Here is a 14466-nt window from a genome sequence, read left to right on the forward strand (position 1 = left end):
GCTTTGTTCGGGTTCCCACCTTCCTTAATGGCCCGTGCCATAGTAAGACACGTAGGGCTTTTAGAACAAGGGTTGTGGGGAGAACTTCAGAAACCACTGCCCACAGCCCTGATGACGTTATTCACGCCCCTATGGCACAACGACAGTGTACTGCTACCCACACGCGGAGCAGACCCCCGCAGAGACACCGAGGCCTCTGCCCAGCACACAGCCACGCCAGGCACGCAGCCCCAGGATGCTGTTCATGGACATGGGGGCCCTGGCCTTGCCCCCACACCTGTTACCGTCCTTCACCTTCTCCCTCCCGGCAAAGCCGGCGCCTGGCCACTTCCCCCTCAGTCCCGCCAAAGAGCGGACCTGGACCATGCACCCCGGGGCCACGCCCAGCCTGTACCTGCTCCTCATCCGGCCTAAGCCCGGCAAACCCCACCACCACCTGAAAAGAGAGGGTGCTCACCTGCTGCCCAGGGACCCTTACTCAAGGCTCCAGGGACAAACCTGGACCTGTTCCCAACCCCCCAACCAGGGCCATCGCTTCAGTGACAGCCAAGGAAAACTGAGCCCCCACTGCTCACTGCTCACGGCAGATGGTCTCTGGTTTTCACCCCCACCCTACTGCTGCAGCCCCTCCTTCTCTAAGCAGCCCCTCCCCTCCGCAGCGTCAAGTGCACGCTCACTGCTGGAGCCACCATCGCTGGGACTCTGCAGCCTTGTGCTGACCAGGTATGCCCGGCAGCACCACGGCACACACACACCTCAGGGGGACGCAACACGGGGAAGACTGGGGACAGTGGGAAGGAAGCACAGTGGTGGCCACGAGGGTTGCTCCATCCTCCTAACCCAACCAGGCGTCTGCACCGAAGCCAGCACTCGCCTCCCACCAGTGCAACCGCAAGCAGCACCCGCCGGGCTCAGCCAGGCTCTAGGTTACAGCCGCCTGTGACTGAGGTGCCTTCCGAGTCCCGGGGGCCACCTCTCACCTCAGAGCTCGTGAAATGACCACCGTGAACTCACGTCATCAAACACACAGGTAACTGGCCACCACTGTGGAGTCTCATTGAAGGTGGCCCAGAGACAGTACCGAGTACCCTGTGTCATCGCCACGATGCTTGTGATTGGTGCAATCTGTTCCAAAAAGTGCTGCCGTCCACAGCCAACAGCAGCCAACCCCACGGGACTGCAGATAGCATCGGCGCTCCTAAGAACCCCCGGGCTGACACTGCCAGCAGTGTGAGCCCTTGTACTGGCCTCTTTCCCTAGCGGTCGTCACGTGCTCTCTCCCCCGCACCGCAAACCCCACTTGCTGAGACAAGCTGCCCTCACCCTGTGCCCAGGGCTCCTTTCCGTGGGCCTCCTCCCACGCCACTCGTCCCGTCCAAGCAAAGCTGTGCAGGATACATCACATCATCTGGACCCAGGCATGCCTAAAATACAGGGGCTACATCCAGCTTGGGAAACCTCCCCTCCCTGAGCCCACACACGGCCAGGACACCCGACGGAAGCAGGTTCTACAAGGATTGCAACGCTGGCTGCCCAGTAAACCACTGACGTCCCTTGAGGGTACTGCAAAGACAAATCTCCCCCAAACACTGCTGATCCCCTGGAGAAACCTGACCGCTCTCTGTCACTCCCCGTCTTCGTGGAGGAACGACATAGGACCCTGCGTTGTTCTTTCGTCTGCTCGGCCCTCCCCGGGTCTGCTGCTGGTTCTTCCCGGGTCTGCTGCTGGTTCTTCCCGGGTTGGCTACCGTCCCTTCCACCTCCGTGGAAGGGCGGTTCCCCCTGCCACATTCCCCACTTCCGCGGGGGAGCGGCACACCGCCGGCCGGCTCTCTCGGGGGCTGCACAGGTGTTCCTCAGGTGTTCCCCCAGATGTTCCTGGTGCATGTTGTCTCTCTCCTCCTTTATAGTCCTCTTCCACCAATCCCAACTCTGCTACCCACACGCCGAGTACGCTGCTCTCCTCCAATCAGGAGCAAGATCAGCTCCTGCAGCTCAGTCAATCAAATTGGCGAGAGGCAGCTGCGTAGAAGTTGTTACTCCCTTCTCAGCGCCATATTGTGGGAGAGCAGATGCATAGAATAAGTCTTAATTCCAGTAACTTAGTCTAGTCCGAGTTGCTCCCCACAGCTCTCTGCATGGGAGTTTCTCCATCCTCACTGACAACTTCTTGGGCATAGCTATGCCAACATCTGCCAGGCCTACCTACCCAGGCCACCATCCATAAGGACCTGGGACATCCTGGAGGGGTGCTGCTGCCCAGTGTTACTCTCCTGGGCTACCTTACAGGACGTGCACATCCCAGCTTACAGGGTAGAGGCATGAAAGGGGTGGAGGCACGGCCAGCCTGGGAGGAAACGTGCTGGCGTAGTCACATCACCTGCTTCCAAGGGGCCGCCTCTGGGGCTACTGAAGCTGTGCACTGGCTGCCCTAGAACAGTTTCTCCCAGAGGGCGAGGGATGGGGCCGGTCATCCCCCACTGAAACAGCAGCATCCTGAGAAGCAGGGGAACAGACGGCTCTCGTGTGGAATACAACGCATGTCTACTTTTGAGATAATTTGCACCCCCTCTTATAAGGGTCCCATACGTGTGTTCCCTATTGTTCAGAATTCACTTTGGTATGCAGCTAAATTGACAAGTTTTCTGAAAACGCACTGAGAGCACTGCAAAGCTTCTAGCCATGCACACACGTCCACTTTATTGACTACTGGTCATCAGCAGGAAACTGAAACACCAATGCACATCTACCAGAACAAGGATGACCAAAAAGCTACTATAATCCAAAAGCTGTACTTTGGAAATTTATATTTATTAAATAAAAGTTAAAAAAAGAAAAAAAGAAAAAAAATACAAAGAGTGGGAATAAGAGAGGTAAGAGATGTGCAATTCGGGACATGCTCAAGCTGACTTACCTCAAACGGTAGAGTTAGAAACATACCAGGGGATTCCAATTCAATCCCATCGAGGTGGCATGTACCAATGCCATCTCACTAGTCCCAGTGATCAATTTCTGTTCACAATTGATCATAATGATAGGACTAAGAACCAAAGGGATCACATAAACAAGAATAGTGTCTGCAAATACTAGCTGATAGAATCAAAAAGGGAGAGAACGATCCTACATGGGAAGTGAGATACACAACAGACTCATAGAATGGCAGATGCCCTAAACAGCACTCTGGCCTCAGAATCAGCCCTTAAGGCATGTGGATCCGGCTGAAAAGCCCATGAGAGTATTTCAGGCATGGAAAGCCAAGACACTCTGGGGAAAAAAAAAATAACCTAAATGAAAGATCTCTGTGAGTGAGATCCCAGTGGAAAGAATGGGTCATCAAAGAAGGAGGTACCTTTCTCTGAAGGGAGGAGAGAACTTGCACTTTGACCATGGCCTTGTCTAAATATGATCAGAGTCGGTGAACTCAGGGGGCTTCCATAGCCTTGGCAGCTCATGACAAGAGCCTAGGGTGATTACTGATGCCATAAACAAGAGTGTCAATTTGTTAAGTCAACAACAGGAGTCACTGTGCACTTACTCCTCATGTAGGATCTCTGTCCTTAGTGTGCTGTACATTGAGATTTAATGCTATAACTAGTACTCAAACAGTATTTTTCACTTTATGTTTCTGTGTGGGAGCAAACTGTTGAAATCTTTGCTTAATGTATGCTAAACTGATCTTCTGTATATAAAGAGAATCGAAAATGTATCTTGATATGAATGGAAGGGGAGAGGGAGTGGGAAAGGGGAGGGTAGCAGGTGGGAGGGACGTTATGGGGGGGAAGCCATTGTAATCCATAAGCTGTACTTTGGAAATTTATATTCATTAAATAAAAGTTAAAAAAAAAAAAAAAAGAACAAGGATGACCATACCTGTACCTAGCTTTAGCCTTGAGATTACAAACATAACCAACCATACACTGGTCTGCTTCTACCGAACTGATTTCAGTACACAGCGCAAAACAGCCTCTTCTGGCCAAGCAGGCCCCACAAACCTCACCTACCAAGATAAGCCTACTCCCCTGATATAGACATCCATCAACAAGATCCAGAAGGTAATTCATGTGAATACTCATATCCAGCCAAGGGTGGACGGAGCCCATAATCAGTGAGTTGACCTATGTGTTAAATATAATATGGACAACATGCACTTTTGTTTGGCTGCAACACTATAAACTCTTAATAGCACAACCTAGAATTGCACTAAGCCACACAAACTTACCTGCATAGGAATTCTTCACTAACCTAACCTCACAGCAGAGTGAGCCTGGAAGGCCTTTTAGGGAATCAAGGGGCTTATCATAAACTTCCCTTCATTCCACACTGGACAGTATTTCTTGAATTTGAATTTGGCTCAAAATGTTCACTCAGCAGCAGTATGCCCCAGGGAAGGGACCCTGACAATCATGCTCACCCAACTCTCTAACGTCACAAACTTTCCCAATAGTTGTGGTGGTACAAGTCACCTTAAAATCACTCATCTGTGTGCTGGCATTGTGGTGCAGTGAGTTAAGCTTCCACAATTCAATGCCAGCATCCCACATCAGAGGGCCAGTTCAAGTTCCAGCTGCTCTGCTTCCAATCTAGCTCCCTGCTAATGTGTCTGGGAAAGTGGCAGAAGATGGCCCAAGCGCTTGAACCCTACCACCCATATAAGACTTAGAGTTCCAGGTTTCTTGCTTTGGCCTGGCCCAGCCTCAGCCGTTGCTGCCATTTGGGGCATGAACCAGCCAATGGAAGATATCTCTCTCTCTCTCGCTGGCTCGCTCTCTCTCTCGCTGTCTCTCCCCTCTCTTTTTTTGCTCACACTTTCACTTTGCCAAATATATAAATAAATCTTTTTTTTTTAAAAAATCACTAATCTTAGAGGGGGCAGCAGGAACCGCAAGTGTGCAGGACATCACACAGTATTTCAAATAAGAAACACAGATAGCAGAGTGCAGTGAGCTATCCATGTGAATTAAACAAAAGACTCAAGAACTGGAAACCTTGGCAGATCTCACTATATTTCAGCAGTCACGTTATTAGATAGCAGCATAGCCCTAGTTTACCTCCTTACTGTGACGGGGAGCTCTGCATACTTGTTAACACATCTTTTTGCATGTGAGTTGTCAAAAAAATATCAGGACTTAGGAGAAACTTTGATTCAAAAAGATTATTACAAGAGAAGGGACTATTGCAATAGGGAGAATGTTGTGACCATAAAGAACTCAGAAGTCTCAAATCCAAACAAAAAACTTTTTTTTCTTTAATAGGGTAAGGAGGCAGCAACCAGAGATAAAAATCTGTGGAGAGGAAGCTGCAAAAATAAGGAAAAATGGCCAGTGGGGTCTCAGAGGCAAATGTCCATTCCCAGGAGAGGCTGAGAACAGGGTCATGCTGTACTTTTTTGTTTGCTCAGGCTTAGGGGCAATCAGAGTTCAAGGGCCTGTAGGAAAGAGAGAAGCCTGACTCAAGTTAGGTCAAGACCAAGCAAAGGGTAGCAAAGGGCAGTTGTGAGCACTTGCTGTGTTCCCCCTATTTTTAAAGCCACAAACTCTATCCTGAAACACTGTTGGTGATGAAATGAAGAGTTACCGCAAGGTTGAATTCGCTTCAAAGAGTTTTCCTGAGTGTGAAGGACTCTGACAGCTGTCAGAGAGTGAGAGACTGGGAATTTAATGAGAGGTATACTTAGAAATACATTTTTCTAAATAGCAGCCATTAAAGGTAGACAAGGGCAAGATTTAAGATTTGCAGGGAGCTAGTCCAGAAGATTCCTGGACATCGGCCGGAAGTGTATTCAGATAGCAGAGTAATGATGACAGTGACAAGGCAATGGGTCTGCTGGTTTGCAGGCCGCATGTTTTGGGTGGCAGCACAGATACCAGAGTGTTTGGGGGAACATATGAACGGCAATCACTTCTGACCAAGAAGCCAGGATCATACCCTGTGCCGGACAATTGTGACGAGACAGCTCACTGGAGGTCCTGCAGTTTTCTGAGAACTCTGTGAGTGGTTTTGGTCAGACTGCTCATGGAACACAGTCATTTCCTGTAGCAAAGCATGGCAGACGCATGAACTTCTGAGTGGCCTGCACAGCAGCAGCTCCAGGCGTGAAGGCTACCTATACACAATCTGCTGTCACGGTCAAGTTTAATAGGCCTATTCCAAATCTCCTCACCTCTTGCTCTAAGGCTTCTTGAGAATCTGATGAGAAAGGAAGGTCACAGCCTTCCATCTGAGGCTGGGATTCCACCTAAGCTTGTAGTCCTAACATATTGTTATAGACCTTTTGGTACATCTAATGTCTAGAAAACTTAAACCAGAGGTAATACAGTGATGATGGTGAGAAAGAAGGCGGACTGATGAAACAGATTGCTGTTTTCAAGACATTTTGGAGCTGGAGGTTCCTTTTGATGTCTAGGTAGAAAAATCAAAGGGTTCCTGACTGATGGAAAAAGGGTGCCCCTAAATCTTAGGCAGGTGGGGCTGGCACTGTGGCGGAGCAGGTAAAACCGCCACCTGCAATGCCAGCATCCTATACAGGCACCAGTTCGGGTCCTGCCTGCTCCACTTCTGACCCAGCTTTCTGCTGTGGCCTGGGAAAGCAGTAGAAGATGGCCCAAGTCCTTGGGCCCCTGCACCCATGTGGGAGACCTGGAAAAACTCCTGTCTCCTGGCTTCGGATCAGCGCAGCTCCGGTGGTTGTGGCCAATTGGGAAGTGAACCAGCAGATAAAGACCTCTCTCTCTCCCTCTCTGCCTCTCCTCTCTCTGTGTAACTCTGACTTTCAAATAAATAAATAAATCATTAAAAAAATATTTTAAAAAATGAGAAAGCTCTTCCATCTGCTAGTTCGTTCCCCAAATGGCCACAATGGCTACGCCAAAATAAGGAGTCTGGAACTCCATCAGGGCCTCCCACATGGGTGGCAGGGATGCAAATACCTGAACCTTCTTGCACTGCTTTCCCAGGAGCATTAGCAGGGAGCTGGATGGGAAGCAGAGCAGCCAGGACTCGAACTGGTGCTCATATGGGATGCCGGTAATGCAGGTGGCAGCTTCATCCTCTGAGCCACAACACTGGTCCCACTATCGGGTTTTTAAAAACTAAAATTTTGGGGGCTGGAGCTATGGCATAGCAGGTTGGGCCTCTGCCTGTGGTGCCAGCGTCCCATATGGGCACCAGTTTGTGTCCTGGCTGCTCCACTTCCAATCTAGCTCTCTGCTATGGCCTGGGAAAGCAGTGGAAGATGGCCCAAGTCCTTGGGTTTCTGAACCTGAGTGAGAGACCAGGAAGAGGCTCCTGGCTGCTGGCTTCAGATGGGCCAGCTACAGCCATTGCAGCCATTTGGGGAGTGAACCAGCAGATGGAAGACCTTTCTCCCTGTCTCTCTCTCTCTCTCTGTAACTCTGCCTCTCAAAGAAACAAATAAATCTTAAAAAAAAAAAACAACTAAAATTGTGACCATGTTAAGAGTTTTTAAATAATTGAAATTATGTCTGATAACATTGTACTGTTGTCTAATATAAAGAAAACAATACTAGAATTCTAATAAATATATCATGAACAGTGAGCGCAATGATAAATCTCTAGGGATTTTACAAAATTTTTGAAATATTTATATTGATGCTATTTTACCCAAACAACTTTAATCTAGGCAAAGGTAAGTATTTTTTACAATGCTTTTCATACAATTTATAAAATATAAAATAAATCTAATTATTTTAACACCTCTTTTTTACAAGGTGAAAGAACAAATTTTTCTGTCATTTTTCTGGGAAATCTCTCTTTCTTAAAAAAATGCTTATTTATTTATTTCATAGGCAGAATTACAGAGAGGCAGAGGCAGAGGAAAAGAGAGAAGGATCTTCCAACTGCTCATTCACTCCCCAAGTGGCTGCAAAGGCCAGAGCTGGGCCAATCTGAAGCCAGGAGCCAGGAGCTTCTTCTGGGTCCCCAGCATGGGTATAAGACTTGGGCCATCTTCTACTGCTTTCCCAGGCACATTAGCAGGGAGCTGGATCAGAAGTGGAGCAGCTGGGACTTGAATCAGCACCCATATGGGATGCCAACACTGCAGGTTGGGGCTTTACCCACTATGCCACTGTGCCGGCCCTGGGAAATCTCTTTTTAAAGATTTATTAATTTATTTGAAAGGCAGAGTAGTGGTGGGACGGAGAGAGAGAGAGAGAGAGAGAGAGAGAGAGAGAGAGAGAGAGAGAATCTTCCATCCTGTGGTTCACTCCCAAAATGGTTTCAATAGCTGGGGCTAGGCCAGGCCAAAGTCAGGTGCCCAGAACTCCATCCACATCTTCCACATGGGTGCCAAGGGCTGCCTGCTACTGATCTAGAGAGCTGGATCAGAAGTGGAGGAGACAGGATTTGAACCAGCATTTTGATATTGGATGCTGGTATTGCAAGCAGCAGCTTAACCTATGCACCACAATGCCAGCCCCACAGAGAAATCTGAAAGTCAGTTTTAGATATAAAAGGTAAAATATAGGATTAGATCTGAGGAAGACAAAATGTCAAAAGCTGTCAAGATATTTGAAAACTTGCTTAAACAGGATTGTGCATAGGTTATCGGAAAATAATACTTGGCAGGGTCGGCACTGTGGTGCAGTAGGTTAAAGCTCTGGCCTGCTTGTGGTGCCGGCATCCCATATGGGTGCAGGAAGGGCACAGTATTGCCATGACCTCTTGGAGCATGGCACTTTTCAGGAACTGACACGTGTTCAGCTCTGTCCTTTGGGGCTTAGTGGAAGCTTCATTACTAGGTGCTGTGGTTTGGAGGTTGGTTTCGGTATGCCCCCAAAGGCCCTAAAAGGCTTGGTTCTCAGGAAGGCAGTAGAACCTTTAGGAAGTGGGTCTAGTGGGAGGTCCTTAGGTATGCATACTGGAGGTATGCCCTTAGAAGGTAGCTTTCCTAAGGTTGTTTCTTAACATTTATCTATTTGAAAGGCAGAATTATAGAGCTAGAGGCAGAGAGAGAGAAAGCAGGGAGAGAGATCCTTCATCTGCTGGTTCACTCTCCAAATGGCCCCAACAGACGAAGCTGGGCTGATCCAAAGCCAGGAGCCAGGAACTTCTTCCAGGTGGATGCAGGGGCCCAAGCACTTGAGCCATCTTCCACTGCTTTCCCAGGCCACATCAGAGAGCTGGATCAGAAGTGGAGCAGCCACGACTCAAACCAGTGCCCATATGGGAAGCCGGCACGGCAAGCAGAGGCTTTGCCTGCTACGACACAGAGACTAGAGAGAAAGAGTTCTCTCCCCTCTCCTTGTGTGTGTATGTGTGTGTGTGTTTCCCTCTCTGTAACTTGACTTTAAAACAAATAAATAAATGGTTTTTTTTATTATTTTTGACAGGCAGAGTGGACAGTGAGAGAGAGAGACAGAGAGAAAGGTCTTACTTTGCCGTTGGTTCACCCTCCAATGGCCGCCGCGGCCAGCGCGCTGTGGCCGGCGCATCGCGCTGATCCGAAGCCAGGAGCCAGGTGCTTCTCCTGGTCTCCCATGGGGTGCAGGGCCCAAGGACTTGGGCCATCCTCCACTGCACTCCTGGGCCATAGCAGAGAGCTGGCCTGGAAGAGGGGCAACCAGGACAGAATCCGGCGCCCCGACCGGGACTAGAACCCGGTGTGCCGGCGCCGCAAGGCGGAGGATTAGCCTATTGAGCGCAGCGCCGGCCACAAATAAATAAATGTTTTTTAAAAAACATTTTTAAAAAGCTACCTTTTTCCTTAACAAAAACACACTTGGCTGTAGCAAGAGGAGGTATCCACCACTGCCAGGGTAGGCTTCAGGTTGTGTTCTCATAGGAAAGGCAGCCTGCAGAGGGGGCAAGGCTCAGGCAAATAGCAGTGGAGGGCAAGAAGGGCCCTGGCAGCCAAGGACTTGAAGGATTACATGAGACAGGAGGAAGTCAGGGCAGGCAGGTCCTGAGGAGGGAGGTGGGGTGCAGGCAGCCATGACGGTCAACAGTCAACTCTGCTCACATTTCCCAAGGCTCTATATATACCTGCAAAGAAGAGTTTGATGTGCCAGTGGGAGACTTAATACAGTGACCATAGACTAGCCCGGAAGCTGCACATAGGGCTCAGATCCTGATTCGGAAGGTTATTCATTAGAAAGTGACCTGACCTCTCCAGCCTTTTCCTTCCCTGTCTAAAATGGAGCTGGTGCAGAGGCTGGCACTGTGGCATAGCAAGTAAAGACGCTGCCTGCAGTGCTGGCATCCCATGTGGGTGCTGGTTCAAGTCCTGGCTGCTCCACTTCTGATCCAGCTCTCTGCTGTGGCCTGGGAAAGCAGTGGAGGATGGCCCAAGTCCTTGGGCCTCTGCACCCGCATGGGAGACCTGGAGGAGGCTCTTGGCTCCTGGCTATGGATCGGCACAGCCAATTGGGGAGTGAACCAGCAGATGGAGGATCTCTCTCTCTCTCTCTCCCTTTCTGCCTCTCCTTTTCTCTCTGTGTGACTCTTTCAAATAAATAAATAACTTTTTTAAAGGGGCTGGTGCTTCCTCCTCCTGGGATTGCTGTGAGGATCATGTGTGATAGTGCTGGAAGCCTCTGACACAATGGCTTCCTGTCTGTCAGCAGAAATGTATCGGTCTTGAGACAAAAATCCTCATCTGCAATCAGTGTTGTGTTGGTACACATGTAACAGCTGGCCCTTGCAAACTCTTACAAGCCAGTATGAAGATTCTAGAACAAGCTAAACCAACCTATGGCAAGAAAATGTAGGATGATGCTTGCCTCTAGAAGGGTAGCAGCAGGAATTGACAAGGAAGGGGCATGAGAGGACCATCTGTGGAGATGGCCATACTTGGCACCTTGATATGGGTCTCTATTGATCAAAACTCTTTGAGGGGTGGGCACTTAGCCTAGTGGTTAAGATGTTCACTTCTCATATCAGAGTGTCTGGGTTCTAATCCTGGCTCCTGATTCCAGCTTCCTGATCATGCAGACCCTGGGAGGCAGTTGTGATGGGTCAACTAGTTGGATCCCTGCTACCTACTTGGGAGACCTGGATTGAGTTCTAGGCTCCTGGCTTCGACCTAGCCCCAGCCACTGTGGACAGCTGGGGGAGTGAACCAGCAGTCTCTGTCCTTCTTTCTCCCAAGTAAACTTTTTGAAAATTGTATTTCATGATATGCTTGAGATTTGTACATCTATCAATTTTATTTAAACTAAATAAACATTGAATGCTAGCTAATGATACATATGCTGAATTAGAAGTGAATTTCACTGAAGTTAGCAACTTACTTTAAATTACATCCAAAAATAAGATAGATTGAGGGACAGCTAGAGAGATGGATAAATGAACAGACATGGGATAAAGCAAGGTTAGCATCATGTGAGTCTGGATAGGTGATACATGAGTCCTCACTAAACAATTCTTTTCATTGTTCTCTATGCTTGAGAATTTAATAAAATGTTGGGAAAAACATATCTGGCATACCTTAATATTCAAAGTTTTTTTCCTTTTGCAATCATTGCTACCAAAGGTTTCATTTATAAATAACGATTATAGTTTTTAACCACTATTTTTTCTTTTACAGAGACAATAAGAAGTAGATAACTGTGAACTATCTGTCATATACTAACATGTTGTAGCAGGTTAGCAAAGCTCAATTTTTTATAGGTACAGTTATCCTTCAGTATCCACAGGAGCTTGGTTCTAGGATACTACCAATTACTCTAGTGAAGATACCAAGATCTCAAATGCTCAAGTTCCTTAGATAGGGGCTGGCACTGTGGCACAGTGGGTTAAGCCATGGCCTGCAGTTCCAGCATTCCATATGGGTTCTGGCTCGAGTCCTGGCTGCTCCACTTCCAATCCAGCTTCCTGCTAATGTGCCTGGGAAAACAGCAGAGTATGGCCCAAATCCTTGGGCCCCTGCATCCACATGAAGAAGACCAGGAAGAAGCTCCTGGCTTCTGGCTTCAGCCTTGCCAGCCCTGGTCATTGCAGCCATTTGGGGAATGAACCAGCAGATAGAAAATATCTCTGTGTGGCCAGCGCCATGGCTCAATAGGCTAATCCTCCGCCTTGCGGCGCCGGCACACTGGGTTCTAGTCCCAGTCGGGGCGCCGGATTCTGTCCCGGTTGCCCCTCTTCCAGGCCAGCTCTCTGCTGTGGCCAGGGAGTGCAGTGGAGGATGGCCCAAGTCCTTGGGCCCTGCACCCCATGGGAGACCAGAATAAGCACCTGGCTCCTGCCATCGGATCAGCGCAGTGCGCCAGCCATTGGAGGGTGAACCAACGGCAAAGGAAGACCTTTCTCTCTGTCTCTCTCTCTCTCACTGTCCACTCTGCCTGTCAAAAAAAAAGAAAGAAAATATCTGTGTGTGTGTGTGTCTCCTTCTCTCTCTCAGTAATTCTGCCTTTCAAATAAATAAATAAACCCTTACATAAATAAATCCTTACATAAAATAGCATAGTCTTTCCACAAGATCTAAGAATATACTCAAGTATCCTTTAAATGACCTCTAGATTACTTATAATACCTAATACAATGTAAGTGCTATCGTAACTCGTTAGTATACCATATTTTTTAGGGAATAACAGCAAGAAAAATGTACAGATACAATTTTATTGTCCAATATTTTTGGTCCAAGATTCGTTGCAGAATCTACAGATGCAGAGGGCCAACTGTATATACCTCCTTATATACAGTACAATTTCTCTGTGTGGCAAAAGAAGGTAAGAAAAACATGTTTATTAACAGACACAAATCTTCTTTGTCTGGACCAGATAAAAATAAGGAACTTATGCTTAGTAATTAATGCTTTGATATTTTATTTAACTTAGAAATTACCTAAATGTTTGATGACTATTAATTAAATCTTTAAAAAACAGATGTATTTTTAAATGATTTATTTATTTACTTATTTATTTATTTGAAAGGCAGAGTTACACAGAGAGGGAGACACACACACACACACAGAAGAGGGGAGAGGGGAGAGGGGAGAGGGGAGAGGGGAGAGGGGAGAGGGGAGAGGGGAGAGGGAGAGAGGTCTTCAATCCACTGGTTTACTCGCCAAATGGATGCAATGGCCAGAGCTGAGCCGATCCGAAGTCAAGAGCCTGGAGCTTCTTGCAGGTCTCTTACATGGGTGCAGGGGCAGGTGCCTGGGCCATCTTCTACTGCTTTCCCAGGCCATAGCAGAGCTGGATGGGAAGAGAAACAGCCAGGAGTTGAACCAGTGCCCATATGGGATGCTGGCACTTCAGGTCAGGGCTTTAACCCACTGTGCCACAGTGCCAGCCCCTAAACCTTTTTTTAAAAAAGGTTTTTTTTTTTTTTAAATCTGATTGTAGACCGGCTGTTGGTGTTACAATTGGCAGCTTAACCCAAGGAGCTACAGCATAGGCCCCTATGTTAGGTTTTAGAGACTATTTTATAACCTCCACATGGGAAATTCAGAAGTTCAGGTGTTGATTTTTTTTTCTGAGAGCTTGAGGAGTTTTTAATTTATATGCTTAATTATTCCTCTCTAAGACAATTAAAATGGAGTCCCTTTGAGGATTTTTATAAATTGAGTTGGTAATATCATCCAGAGGTAGAAAAATATCACATATACATGACAGACCTACATAAACATACAGATACAGGTACAAATCTTATACCACTGACTCTAAAATCTTAGCTACAAGTCAGGCACAAACACAGAAATCCATAACTCACTGGTTTATATAAAACAGCATTAGCTCTTGTCTTTGCCCAACTTTGTATTTGTTTCAGTATTGTGCTTCTGGCAGGTGGGAGAAATTGAGGTTACCTCTTCAATGTGAGGGCCAAAGCTTCCCACCAACATTTGTGAAGGAGAATTTCATGATTTTTTTTGTCTTGATGTGTAATCTTGAGAAGGCTGTACACTAAATATTTGATAAGCGACCAAAGAGACATCAAGCAACCACCTAGGTATCTTCAAAGACTACCTGAGTGGATAAACTATACAGCATGTTTCCAGTTAGCAATTCCAGCTTCTGGTAGTTACTTTTGGGGTCCTTCAAGAGTCCCCCAATGGTGGCAGGTGGACTAACGCTCTAATGACCATGAGGAATCCAGGGACTGCAGTGAGAAGAAAAAGGACTAGCAGGGGTGGATAGAAGGGTGGATAAGGGGAACCTACCATATGACCCAGCAATCCCACTTCAGGGAGTATATCCAGAAAAAATGAAATCTGCATATGAAAGAGACACTTGCATTCCCATGGTGATTTTGTTTTGTTTTGTTTTGCTTTTGTTTTGTGCAGCACCATTCACAACAGCCAAGACCCAGAATCAACCTAGGTGTCCGTCAATGGATGAATGAATGAAGAAAATATGGTGTACACATACAATGGAACATATCCAGCCATTAAAAAAAAAAAAACCAAGAATGCAATCCTGACATCTGCAGCAAAGTGAATGGAACCCAAGGTCATTATGTCAAATGAAATAACTCAGACACAGAAAGACTAATACACATTTTTCT

Source organism: Oryctolagus cuniculus, chromosome X, assembly GCF_964237555.1.
Source record: "Oryctolagus cuniculus chromosome X, mOryCun1.1, whole genome shotgun sequence".
Taxonomy (NCBI): domain Eukaryota; kingdom Metazoa; phylum Chordata; class Mammalia; order Lagomorpha; family Leporidae; genus Oryctolagus; species Oryctolagus cuniculus.